The sequence below is a fragment of the Haliotis rubra genome, unplaced genomic scaffold, assembly GCF_003918875.1.
Source record: "Haliotis rubra isolate DU_JTF1 unplaced genomic scaffold, ASM391887v1 Scf1514, whole genome shotgun sequence".
NCBI lineage: Eukaryota > Metazoa > Mollusca > Gastropoda > Lepetellida > Haliotidae > Haliotis > Haliotis rubra.
In genome coordinates, this window is record NW_025765464.1 from 81007 (window position 1) to 95744 (window position 14738).

Consider the following 14738-nt stretch of genomic DNA (forward strand, 5'->3'; position numbering starts at 1 on the left):
AACCCGCTCAGCCACTTGTGTGCTGGCGATTATGTGCCTGACTCATCAAAAAGTACTAGAATCTGTACTTTACTGAGAAAGTGTAATCCTACATAAAACATGTTACATTTGACCACTTTTTGAATGAAATTGTGTATTCGAAGTACATACAGTCCTCACATTCTCCGTTGTTCGGTGTTCAGGACAGCCTTGGTTTATAGCTTGCTATGTTCGTCGTTTAACGCCACAGTTCAATGTGGAGGATGAACCAGAACAATACAGACATGTCTTGCTGAACCCAAAACGTGCAAGCAAATATCGTGATCTATAAGCGTCTCACTAGCTAGAGCGCAATGCCTATGATAGATTATCCCAATGCATGACTGAAACAAAACATGTTCTGACAATATTAACAATCTAATATAATTTGAAGGTTTTCCAACTTGAATTGACACGCAATATTCATTGATTATATGTACATGGGATACACGACTTGAACATTTTCTTTGCTTTAGCAAACAGACACGAACCGTGTGCGTTGTAACTTTATACGCTTCTGGTGAAATTGTTGTGAATTCTTCGATTTATTCAACGTATTTCTTTGTCAGTCGCACGTCGTTTGGTTATTATTGACTGACACAGAATAGATTCTTCCGAGGGATATAACACTTTGCAATTAAATCGTAAATCAATGTAATGTTTTGGGGATATTATTGCTCACACAGTTCTTGCATTGGTGGGTAGAACGTTCGAGGCGTTTATTTAACTAAATACACACAACTTCATTGGCAAGTGAATCCACAATCAATCTCCATCACTCTAAAACTCAACTTGTATTGTTGCAAAGAGGATCGCTGCATATACGTTTGATGCCGATTTGAATACAAATGTCTGATTAAAATATAAAGATAATCAAGATGTGAAAAAATCGGTTTGTAAACATAAATAATTTGCGTAATTTTTGTTTTGTTTTTTTCGTTATAGTTCTCTATTTACTACAGTTCTCTAAAGAACTAAAGTACTTTTCCAGGTAAATGAGATTTAACCCGCACTCTCAGATTCAGGCACCAAACCACCAGCACACAAAGCTAATGATATAACCCAGCCTTGATGATTGAGATGTTAGACAGCTGACTTTGTCGACTGACGCTCAGATCCCCGTCTCTGTGAATGTTAGTTTCATTCCTGGATCAGGTTAGACTCCCACATGAATTTAGGAGTTATTATTTACTAAGAATGTGTCGTACTTAATATAACATTTTTGGCATTTGACCTGGCATTGTGTATTCTCAGATTCCAAAACCTAATAGAAACATAACATATTAGGGCAAGTATAGCCTGCACCAACTTAACATGACATCTTCACGGGTATGGCTACTTCCTGATATGGACATTAGTGGTGGTCCGATTAATTGAAATAATCGAAGATTGGTCGCAATGACTAAACGACCAAGCAATCGATCATGTTTTCTCATAATCGAACACAAACAATTTTGGAACACTTGTTTGCATTAACAAAAGGTTGGTTTTGTCTGTTACATTTCATAAGTACTACAAGCTTTTTCCAAGTCATGATTGAATTTAGCATAAAGATTCCAGAAAATGTATGTTCCTAACATTCGATGATTGATCGGTTGTAATGAACCAGTCATCAATTGTGAGATTTTAACCAATTCCCAACACTAGTGGACATACATACTTCCTGATGTGTACAGCATGCGAATTCATTTGGTCGGATTCAAGGGACACTCCTCATAACCGGAAATATGACATATTAATAGAAATTTTAACTTCATAATTTGCCGTTGGTTTTCATAAATAGATCAATTCGTCCACTACCATATTTGTTAAACAAGTTGACAGTGTTATATATGAATATGCTTAAGGCACAAGATTAAATTTGAGTTATACCACACTATCTCAAATAGTGCTGTCTATGCACTGACCTGTCTTGAATGTGTGTGAACCTCGACTATGACCATTAAGACTATCAGCATTAAGTGTGGTTAATGAACTCATCTGCTGAAGAAGACTAAGGTTCATCAGCCTGAACTTCCATCTCTACCAATCCTCTGTCAAATGGTGCCACACATACATGATTGATCTCAGAGGTTTTAACTAATTCACTTTCAAATAAGGCCATGGTGTATATGTCTTTCTCACATTTCTGTCTCTGTTTCCCTCCCTTGAGTTTCTTCAGTTTGCGACAAACAATTCCACACTGGATAACTAGCCTGTTTTCTACTCTTTCACCCTGGTGAATCTTCAGGTGTGCAAGCTGGGAGTTGAGGATGGCGACCATAGTTAAACTGCCATGCTCATCATATGCTGTTTTCAAGTTCTTGAGAAAGAGATTTGTCATTTGCAAAGAGACTGCAAATTTATCATTATTCCTGAGGTATTTCTCATTGATACAAGAGCTGGGTTCACTTTTCAGAGAAACAGAGTCCTTGAATTTTCTCATTTGTAGATTATTCATGTTTCCTCGATTAATTTGTCCTGATAGATGAGGGTCTATTGTTGAGTCTAAAATAATTCTATTTCCACAGGGAGACTTTTCTTTGCGGCCCAATCGCTGTACACTGTGTGCTTAGTCCCTAGTCTGTCAAATCGGTTCTACGCCGATCGGAAACACAACGTATGTGGCGTGTTTGTCAATGTTGAACTGTTACTGATGTAGAAGACACGGATGTTCAAGATGCTGATCAGTACTTCCAGGTCAGTCCTCAATGTATCCCTAGATATATCTGAAGTACATAGGGCGGGGTTCCTCTCAGCTTAGGAGAGTTTCCAAGTCAGTCCTTACTAAAACCGTTGGCACATCGAGTATAAGGGGGATATGTTGGTCAGGTGACTTCAGTCTGGAATGAAACGACTTCCCATGGTCAAGAGAAAAAGGAATCTGTTGATGGTCTGATGGTCAGGTTGGTCGGCCGAGAATAGGATGTTGGCTGGAATGTGCTGTCCCTTTTCCTTGTTGATTGGCCAGAAGGACACCTCTGTCACTTGACAAGATAACCGTGCCCTAAGCAAAGGAAAAGAAACATTTATGTTCCAAAACGCTGCAGTTGTAATACAGAAGTGTTTCATTCCAGATACAACATGGAATATACATTGTACTTGCATTTAAAATATTACGAACTATTTCTAAGCATTTTCGAAGTACAAAATACAATCTTTGATTAACATGTAGTTTTTGAGTTAAAATTTCATTTTGATAATGTATCAAAATGCTCCGAAAGGAAAGAGAATCATTGCAATGGAAAATCAAACCAAAGTATCTTTTGCGATTTCTTTTGACAGTACATGAAATTGTTTTTTTATCTAATGATTAGATATAGTCAGTTTGTATCAAAACGGAACCATATAACAAGAAACTGATAGATTCCGGTCCGGGAGAGTTTTGATACAACCCCTAAATGTTGACATCCTAAACTGCACGTGCTTCCCGTCCTTGAGGCTATTCCTGCAACTGTACTAATGTTACTTACCCTCGTAAAACTTAACACTAAAAATCAAAACAAAATGATGATAGTTTGTTAAGCATCTTGTATATATTTTGGAGACAAGCGTTATGAAACTTTTTTTCCAGAGTTGGTCTGATGTTTTCATTATATTCTGCGTTGAAATAAATGCTTGATCATGAACCAGTTTGGAGTTACATTGTGATTCATCGGTATCACTTTGACCCAAACAGACTGTACCTGGATAAGAAACCAGACAAGTGTAATGCAATCATTACTCAGTACGAAGTTGGGGGCGGTGGGGTTGTCTAGTGTTTAAAGCGTCCGCTCGTCACGCCGAAAGTCCGGGTTCGATTCCCCACATGGGTACAATGTGTGAAGCCCATTTCTCGTGTCCCCGCCGTAATATTGTTGGAATATTCATAAAAGCGGCGTAAAACTAAACTCACTCACTCAGTACAAATTTACAGTTCTCATGACGCAACGGTTTTCAGACACTGCGGTTGATTATTTCAATATCCAATCACGTTTTTTATAAAAACCAGCCTGTTCTGAAAATTGAGCGTTAACATTTTCTTAATTCTTACACCATAAACACTTATGTTTACCACTGACCAGATATTGGGTATGGTTTCTATGTACAGGGTCTCTGTTTCTGTACACCCTTTGATGACATGTTTCAAAGAATACTTTAATTCTAGTTGTGAGTTGACCTTCGAAACATTTCAGAATACTTAACATAGGTATAACAATGCAACCGCGACATGACAAGATAATTAGCTGGATAATTGATTTAATGAATTCTGTCTGAATCCAATGAGTAATGAGTCCCTAAACGTATATACTTTGTAGACTTTGGATAGCAAAGAACTCCTTACACATTGTAAAAGGTATGCGTGCTCGTGAGATGGGAGATTCAGAACCCGAAAATTACTGTTACAGATTAAACCCCCCACACTCACTCACTAATGAATTACTTACCCCTTTAGTTACAAGATGACCAAGCAAAGTCCCAATGGAGCTTATGTTGATCTCAAGTAAGACAAGCTACAATTGTTGTTCTCCCATGTACGTGGATTCAGCGCCTTATAAGTCAACTAGTTGTTAATCACAAACATCACAAGTGCAGGTGTGAGTTGGTCCAACAAAACGTATGTGTTCGTAACAGAAACGAACTGAGTAAACATATGTGACATGCATCTTGAAGTCGTAAATGTCGGGCCGTATTTGTTTATTTAGACAGACTCTCCCATATATCTCCATCGTTACAACTACAGTTCAACAGTTCTTTTCTTCGACAAAGACACGAAACCGCAGAAATAGACAAAGCACGGACTGATGTATTGTTCATACAGACAGAAATTCGTCCGAGGTATTTATGGCTGTATAAACACTGTATACAGAGTATTGTTTCGTACTGAAACAGTGAACACATGTAGGTACATGAGGAGAGTGTGTGTAGACTCAAACTAAGCGCTGAGCTGAGGGAAACAACTCCGCCATACCACCAAATAGACAGTTTGGTATTCGGAGACCTGCCCTTGCAATCATATACACCATTTGATATATTTCGTAGAATTGATTGTTCAGACACAGGAGTGTTTTTTTAAATATAAAAACGTGCACATTGCCATTGAGGTGCTGCGTAATTATCAACTTCAGTAAATGCAACGAGTGATAAGATAGTAGATTCAATCAGAAGGATCATTCGTGGCTGACAGTGTCCAGAACAATGCTGGAACTAACAGTGATGTTTCACAGGGAGTCTGTGTCCCCGACTTGTTGACGCTGAGTTGCTGGATGACAATAGCATAGGCGATGATAGTTCCTATGATCTGTAAATACGAAACAATAAATGTGTCCTATTTTACGCCACGTTAAACAACATTTCGTGTTGGCTTGTAGTAGGAGGAAAATTAGAAGTGATGTTTTTTAACGATTACCGATTTGGTTTAACTCACTAGCAATGAAATGATCGTGATAAATAAACCCAGCTGATATATCGTCAAATTTAAGGTCTTCGAAAGTCATTTAGAAGTGACACATATGAAGGCCAAAATTATGGACGTCAACCTCTGCATTTCGAGGAACACGACCTTTCAAAGACTCCACCCCTCTGGCCCCTGTCCCCCTAGTTCCCTGTTGTTACAAGCCACTAAGTAGTACCTCTAGCCCCTCGCCTGGCTGTTCCATTAGCTGTATATTTCTGAAAATATAAGAAGCAGAAAGTATACAAGTGCGTGTGAAACAACAGTGATACCACAGCAAGGGAAGCCAGTATTAATGACGCTGACTGATAAGCAATGAACAAATAGACTGATGATCAACCGTGACCAGGGAATATACCTGCTAAGTGCATGGGACTTAAATTATTTGTGTTGGCTTCTATGTTATAAGTGTTTGGCTTGTGTTTTATTGTCATTACCAATCACTTCCCTTGCTCTATTTGAAATTATACTTTCTCGGTAGAGTACAGATTCAAGTGCTTTTGTTAGGTTGAGTCCCTTTCGGAAATCGAACCCACTCTCACTGAGTCAAGCACCTGATCGCCAGCACACAAGCCATCAAGTCATCATATATATGTGCGTTCAGATCGCTGCAACCGATTTAAACGCACATAAGTCAGTCTAAATAAACTTAGGCTCAGTTTTATTCGTTACACTGATATACTGAATCTAACAAAACCAAGTAGAAGGTCGCGTCAGCTAACCTTTTGGACTGGCCAGTCAGAACCCTGCTTACCAAATAGCGAAAGTGAACATTCGCACATACCGTTTGAACCTTTACCTCAAAAACTCGATCGATTCCGAAGGCTATTTTCCGCACGATCGCTTCCGAGCCATACACGCAATGACTACACAGTCGCTGAAAATAGCGTTTTTGTCAATATTAAAGGATGTCATCTTGCGAAAATATAACCAAATAGTAACCATGTCATTAGAAACACATAAGCGTATCACGTCAAATATCTGTGTTTTATGCGGATTTTCGTTTATTGATAGATCAGTTTCAGAGACCAGGGAAGAGAAAATCCCAAAACCGTTTTGTAAATCCCGCGGAACTCCAACAAGTAGTCGTTGTCTGGTTGATTATATCCGTTCGGCCGTCTCGCGTTTGATTGGGCGGTCATAGGTCGCTCAAAGGTTAGCTGACGCGACCTTCAACAAGGTTTTGTTAGACTCAGTATAGCAGTGTAAAGAATAATACTGAGCCTAAGTTTACTTAGACTTCACATAAGTATGAAAGGTTTATTGTTCTCGAAAGCAGTTTGGCGCCAGTTGCTCTCCACTACGTCGAAAAAACTCTGTTGCTGAACAGACTGAAGCGGCTTTTATCCGTAAAGTGCACTCTCTCCCAGTCACGTCGCTACCACCGACGGCGGACAGTTCGTGGCCATTGCAGACGGCGTTGACGGCGTAGACGGATCAAGGCCATTCCACGGAATGGGCGGTAGGCTCGAATACAACCATACCACGTCGTCGAATGACTGTTCGTCTGCTGATAGCGTGTCCAAGTGCTATCGCCGCCGTTGACGTCGCCGTCGGTGTTTACGCCCCAATCAAGCACGTGCATTTGGACTAATGTCCTACAATTCCACTTTTTTGAAAAATATACGATTCTTATGATGTAATATTCGGGCAGTTGCGTTGTTGTCGGGGCCATGCTGCGTTTTAGCGAGAATGTTTTCTGCTTGGGTTCAAACCTGTACCATTGTTTTGTATTTTTATAGCATAACTTTGAAAGTGATACATTTTGCCCGGTATTTTAGAACATGTGTTACAAGGGAAGTTGGTGTTTAATGGCGCTGAATGATAATGGCGATGTAATAGAAGCCAGGATTTAATCTCGGCCAAACTAGTCCTGCATGTGACACGCACTTGTGAGACAGTGTTATTCTAAATATAACATATGTTACATTTGACAATTCTCTAAATGGCATTGTGTATTTACTGGCTTCCCTTGTTAATCCCCCATCTTTGTTACGGCGCCATTGATGCTGTTTCCCAGGTACTTGCATTGATATCAGCGACTTTGTATATACTCCAAAACGTCGTGTTCCACAACATACAGAAGTTGACATCTATACATTCTTGTGTTTGGCACATTTAGCTAATCAATGTCTGATAATGGTCCGCAAATAGGTTTAACAGTCCAGTGTGTACAATGACAGCCAGCAAAAACATAACTGTGGTTCAGAATGATTCGGTCCGTATATTTCATGCCTCAAAACATCGATCACGTTTACAAAAAAAAATCAAAGCGATTGATCTGTCGTTGTTCGAATATACATTTCATTTCAAAGGCTAAATACTGTATATCAAAGATATCAATAGCAATTATTTATATATCATTACTCACCATGCCTAATCCACATCAACACGGCATTGTATATACAGTGTCATCCATTCCTTGGCATTCAAACACCTTCCTTAATTAGAGTTGTTTATATTCTGACATAGATAGCCTTAATTGAATATTTCCTGGACTCTGTCAATAATCGCGCTCACAAGTCCCAACGTCAAGGGTCAACATCTTTTTATCTGTTCGTTGTTGTGCATTTCAATATGCGTGTTTACAATGATGACGTTGTTAGACAGACCGGTATTCCGACTGCTTGTGCATGCCTCATGTTTGTTCCGGAAAGTGAAAGCGATGCTGTCCTTGTTTTCAAAGAGTTCGTTGTCAACAAATACTTGTTGACAACTATTTTAACTCGAAAGACGAACTTCTAGCTCCGTGTAAGTAATAATTTCAGGTTTTGTATAAACCCAAAGTTGTCTAGAAAATATTGTGTGGATTTCGCAATACATTCCACCGAATCGTGACGAAAAGACCTTCCGATTTGCCGGAACGGACCACGTGATACATCATGAACGCTAGTCATTCAGTTGATCTTTAAAACTATATCATGTCGATTTCATCTCAACGGAAGGACCCTTAAGTTGACTTAAAAGCTTACTGTGTTGTACGGTGTACTTTTCGCCATAATTAATATGTTTTAGCTCATGGTTTCATCTATTTCAAACCGCCACGTTGAAAAAACCCAGTTATGACTCTATCCAAAATTAACGCCCACACGCCAATAAACCTGTCAGTAAAATAGATGGAGATCAGGGAAATGTATGACACGCGCATTAATCACACAACCTGCTTCATGAGCTACGCCACCTGGGAATGTCAGAAGGATGTAGTTTACTCATCTTCGGCAAAATTCTAACCATCAATACATGGCATCCGGTATGGAGACGACCAGACATTACCAGGAATGGCAATTGTTCGGGAGGCACAGTCTGTGTACTTAATCGAATACACCATCAGTCATGGTGGCCAAAACAAATATATACAAAATGAATGAACACTCAAATCAGAATTTAATTCCAATTCTTTTCCAACACACTTTCGGTGTTCGGCGGAAAATGATATTTTTCGTAATCGTTATCGGTGATTGAAATGAGGGATTTGTATCGGTGAGTGAGCGAGTGTATATTTCGTTTAATGCTGTCAAAATTACAGACCCGTTATACATAATTGTTCGTAAAATGAAAGTGTTGTACCATAACCGTATTTAGTTTGAATTTATTGAATTACGAAAACATTTGTCTGCGCATTTTCTATATTTCCATAAATGTATTTATAAAATAATTCGTATATGTTTATGTTTAGGAGAAGCATTTATATAGGCCTTTTTCTTTTGTATTTATTACTCGTTACTATATATTATATACTCATGCCAATAATGGTTGTCACTATCCCTGATATTCCACGATTAAGATCTGCAATACCACACCCTGGCTAAACGGTTTTGCAGTGGGAGGTCCTCTACTTCATTTTGAATACAACTGACTGACTGACTGACTGAGTTTGGTTTTACGCCGCTTTTAACTGATTCGGTATCTCAAATGTGTTTTGCAGTAAACTCTCTAAATGCAAAGTTTGTAGGCATGTTCCTCTCAGTGGATATTTGCCGTCCCGACACACAATCTAGGGGTTTCGTTATATCCCCTACATGTACAGGTGCCGTCTCCCTACATCCACAACCCGTGATGGTCCGGGTTAGAATATTGGTCTTCAGTAACCCATGCTTGTCGTAAGAGGCGACTAACGGGATCGGGTGGTCAGGCTGGCTGACTTGGTTGACACATGTCATCGGTTCCCAATTGCGCAGATCGATGTTCATGCTATTGATCACTGGATTGTCTGGTCCAGACTCGATTATTTACAGACCACCGCCATATAGCTGGAATATTGCTGAGTGCGGCGTAAAACTAAACTCACTCATCCTACATCCACATATGAAGCTTACTGTGATGATCGCTGACCTGTTGACTGTAATTTACCCTATGACTGTTATCCCAATCATTCATCCAGGCTGAAACAGTAAAAGCTATATGAAACGAAATCAGGAATCAAAGAGTCGGTGGCTGGGGCTGATAATTCTCACCTTGACCGACATTTCAACGACATTACGTCATGCTAGTTTAATGTGAGAAGAATGACCTCGGTAGTTAGTTTACCAACCATGAGCAAATAATGATATGCTCGACCTGTCCGGTATAACAACTCATGGGTTCACACGCACACACGCACGTACGCACGGACACACTCTCTCTCTCACACACACAATCGGTCCCATTGTTAATATTTTACAAGTATTAAATCCTGGCAGGGTACGTAAGTCCCAAAACTTCAAGATGAATTAAGCTCTACCACACTTTTAATTGTAGAATATTTGTGTTTTTTAACGACAGATGAAGCTCAACACAATCGCCAGCGAGTGGATGGTGTAAATCCAGCTGGAGTCCTTGCAGGTAGCAAAAGTACTGTAAGTCCCCATGGACCCTAGTTTGGTGATCTATCTTCAGTTATGGTGATCTATACCCCGTTTTTATTTTGTATCGTCTATAGTGATTTAATTTTACGATGGCGTACTATTATTAAATTTATATCTGTGATGCTCTAGGAATTTTACTGCCCTTCGGTGACAGGTTTTTTCGTTCTAAATTTATTGATTTTAATATTGATGTAAATTAAATTATTCTCGTCACGATATGGCTACCATATTGTCGATGTGACGCTAAATATTAACTCACTCACTCAGTACAAGTATTAAAATGAAAGAAAGACGTACGTGAATTCGTTGTGCCCCCAAATTTCTCTAAGATGTTGTCAATGAGAAAGTCCAGCATTTCACATATTGTTTTCTCGGTAACATTTTATGAATTGTTAATGCTCATGCTACGATAGTCCTCATGACTAAGTTTCGCCACACCGATCCTTGGAAGAATATCCCGTGCTCGGTGAGCCTAATAAGAGAAGCATACGTTATACGTAATGTTAACAATAACGCCCTCTAGAATGCGTGCAAGGTTGATGTGTAATGAAAAAGGCACATTCTTTCTACACACGGAGTTATCGTTATTGACTGAGGTCCCTATGTTGTGAGGTACTAACGGTGGTATTTGTACTTGAAGGTATCATTAATTTCAAATCGAAGTCAAATGATAAAATACAATGTTATTGTGACTTCTATGGTTGACATGTAAATTGTTAAACCAATTTCTTCTTCAAACGAGGCTTTAAAGTCTGGTTCTATGTTTTCAAGTCTTCCTCTTTGCGTAGTAGTTAAAAATAATTAAATCTTTTGGCTCACTCACTCACTCACTCACTAAGCCAGTCACTTTTCAGTAAATTACAAATTCTCTTTTCTTATTGGCTGGATCTCAGCATGGCGCTTAACAATATATACCAGCATCTGTACTTTACTGAGACGGGCGATGGAGAAGCCAAGTGGGTGTCGGGTATTACCGAACAAGCGGCTATTACCGAACAAAATTCCATTTTCGCATTGTTTTCTCAAGTTGCCGATCGCGACAGCAACTTTTATATGCATGCTATGAAAGGGAAACTTCCTCTTCCGGAAGAACGATCGTCTGCTCCTTAAATATACTTCAAAAGACACAGAGAAGAAAATTGACGAAAATACAAGCAACAGAAATTACATTCTTAAACGTGGTGCGTATATCTCGGCGATGAGATGGCTAAGCCAACAAGTCTTGGTCAAAACAGGGATACCCCATTCTAAATATAGCACCATGTCTATTTCAGTATATTACGCAGTTCCAAACCATAAAGTACGGCTTTGTTAGCCATGTACGGACTGTACAGTCCGATCAACACCAACCCTTCACTGTGTAGCCCTGTCGTCCTTTACCGAACAAGCGTCATTGGCCTCAGCAATTTTCGCTATGCCTATGGCGTCGCTTATTTGCTGATAATAAAACAAACGGTAATAATTCATCCGTGTGGTTTATGAACCGTCAAAACAAACACAAAACACGATAATTATGCGTGTCTCCATTCACTATTCGTAGGTGTTAGAATTTAACTTGTCCTGTGTATATAAATAAACATTAACTTTGGAAACGTGCCCTGCTGAAAAACACGATGATTGTTTCATCAAGGAATGGGTTTTATTGGCCAATCTATCGCGTTCTCCCAAGCCAAATATTAATAAATGAGACAACTCCAAACATTAGTCCGGGGAACAACTTACTTTTACATCAGGAACGTGTTTGTTGAGTCATGTCGATAAACGTTTGAAATATTCGACCGTGACCTTATAGGAATGTCAAGGGCAGCTAATTTTCACGACTTAGGTAAGAGTGGTTTCCCTTACACTGTGCTCCAATACTGACTGACGGGCACCAAGCACGTCATTTGCTTTCATTTCTATCTGTTCCAGTCATTATGATCGACCGACACTTCAAGTGTCATCTAAATGGTGTGTAAGACTTTCAAGTCAAATGGCTTAAACGTCAGCATTGTTTAATTATTTTCACCCTTGTCCCTGTTGAAATACGTAATTCCATTATTTTTCGTGGCCAATTAATTTTGTCTTCCATGAAATACGTCCACATATCATCAAAAAACATACACATTAATCATGTATTTAGAGTAAGGCTTCCAGTATTTTTTCTGCATCCTCATCTTCCGTATGCCCCATATTTTGTATTCAGACGTGAAATAATAGAAAGTGTCACGGACACTGTGGGAATTAATGCCCTGATGTGATCAAGTCTCTTTGCACACAAACAGTTCAGTTTTCTCCATAATATACATTTACTGAAATAATGTTTCAATGAGAAAGCGACCAGACATATATCAAATCAATAAAATAAAGATTATTACATAAAGATAAGTGATCTATATTTGAAAAAACCTGATATATAGATACACACTGGGATACATTTGTAATGCGAATGTACAGACACTGTTCAGGAATACCTGTTTGATTCCTGGCAGTTATATGATTTACAAGTAAATATAAGAACTGCATTTTGAACAAAACATCAATCAAGTGATACTGTTAATAATTAATACAGCACTCTTTTTCATGGACTCTCCGTTTGAGTGTTTTTTCTAGTGAATATTTTAATAGTGAATGTTTACCTTCAAATTGCTATATTTTGAAAAAAAATGAAGGAATATTTCATCTGTGTTTAGGCCAACTGTCTATCAAATTACTGAATTGACATCGTTAAATTACACGTAAGTGGAATCACATGTGTTTTCATGGTTAACATGTTACCTGGCTAAACGGACCACTATTTCTTTAAGGAGACCCGGTGTGGTGTGATTTATAGTTTGTGGTTCTTTCATATTGCTCTTTCACATATGTTTCACGTTTCAGTAAAGTGTATTGATCAATGCCTATCAAGAATTCTTAATCAGGTTAAAATCAGTACTCAAAGGATTTTTGTATTTGTAAATAACTGGTGATAGTTTACCCCAAAGGTCGTGCATTATTGTCTACTGGTAATTCCCACCAACCTTTAACTTTCATAAAACTCTTGATCTTTCTTTAGATAGGCTGATATTGTCCACAATCACCAGTAGCTAAAGTGACGACTTAAATCCTACTGGGGTATGTGCAGGAAGCTGAGGTACCGTAAGTCCCCATGATCCCCAGTGAGGTGGCCTAGCTTGGGTTGCTGGTGGCTATAACCAGTGTCTTTGAAAGTTGTAGATGGAACTGTCACGTGGTGAATCGTTCATGACAACTTTGTACCACAGAGAATAAGAAAATCCCTCCGCCATACGCACATATGAAAGAGTTGTTACCTGGTATATAACTGCTCAGCACACCTGATAAATAACTTTTAACCACATGAAGTGTTTTTGACATCCTGATATGCGTAAATTGCAAAAGTATTACTTCATATGATGCATGCGTTCATGGCAGTATTTGAATGTGACTTGTTTTACCTGCATGGTTACCGGAGAAAGTTATCATGATTATCTGGATGTTGAGATACCATATCAAACAATAACATATCTGGCCTTGTTAGCAACGTCACGTATTCTCTAATATAATATATGAGTTATGGTTACACTATTACACAATACCGTTATAGGGCGTGGAACTGGTATATCAATATATTGAGTGAGGACACTTTTAAATATTAAGATAAGAACACACCACTATAAACAGTACGCCGTCTTGTTGTTTTTCATTCTTTGTAAAATTTCAGTATAGTGACGTTTATTCCTTATTCGGAACAAACACTTCCTGAAATTGTAATTAATCTACATGAATTCCTTTTATCCATAATGTCGAGTGAAAAAAAACCTCGCGCACGTTTCAAAAATTGGTTGGTTGGTTTGATGTTCAACGCTGCACTCAACAATATTCCAGCTATATTTTGGAACGGACTAAATTATACAAATTTCAGTAATAGGCTGGACATCAGAGTATATAATATGTACGAAATGACCGCACCATAAACACACGTCATAGAGGTCGTCAGCCGGCGCCGTTGTTCGGAATAGCCCGACACGAGTGTTCGGAAATGCCCGACGAGACTGTTCGGAATAGCCCGAATTCATTGTTCGGAATAGCCCGACGTGACTGTTCGGCAGAGCCGACAAGAGTGCAAAATCTGAAAATTAGATGGTGTCAAATATTTGCATGAAACAGGTTTACTGGACGGGATTAACTCGTCTTCAAACGTGAAAATGATACACATTGAGAGGTTCGTTGTGTGTATTAATTACTGTTACGTGTGATGAAACACAGTAGGAATTAGGCGGGATGTGGTGTTAGCTGTTCGGTAATACCCGACACCGCTCTCTTTGGGAACGTATATCTGAACAGCACATAACATCATCAGTTGGATTCCGCTCATATTACCTTCAGTGAGACGTAAATGGTTTTGCAAATATGGAGGCATTTTCGAGCATAATTAGTTATTGCGTGAAAATGATCATATTTCCCCATTGTAAAAACGTTAAGAT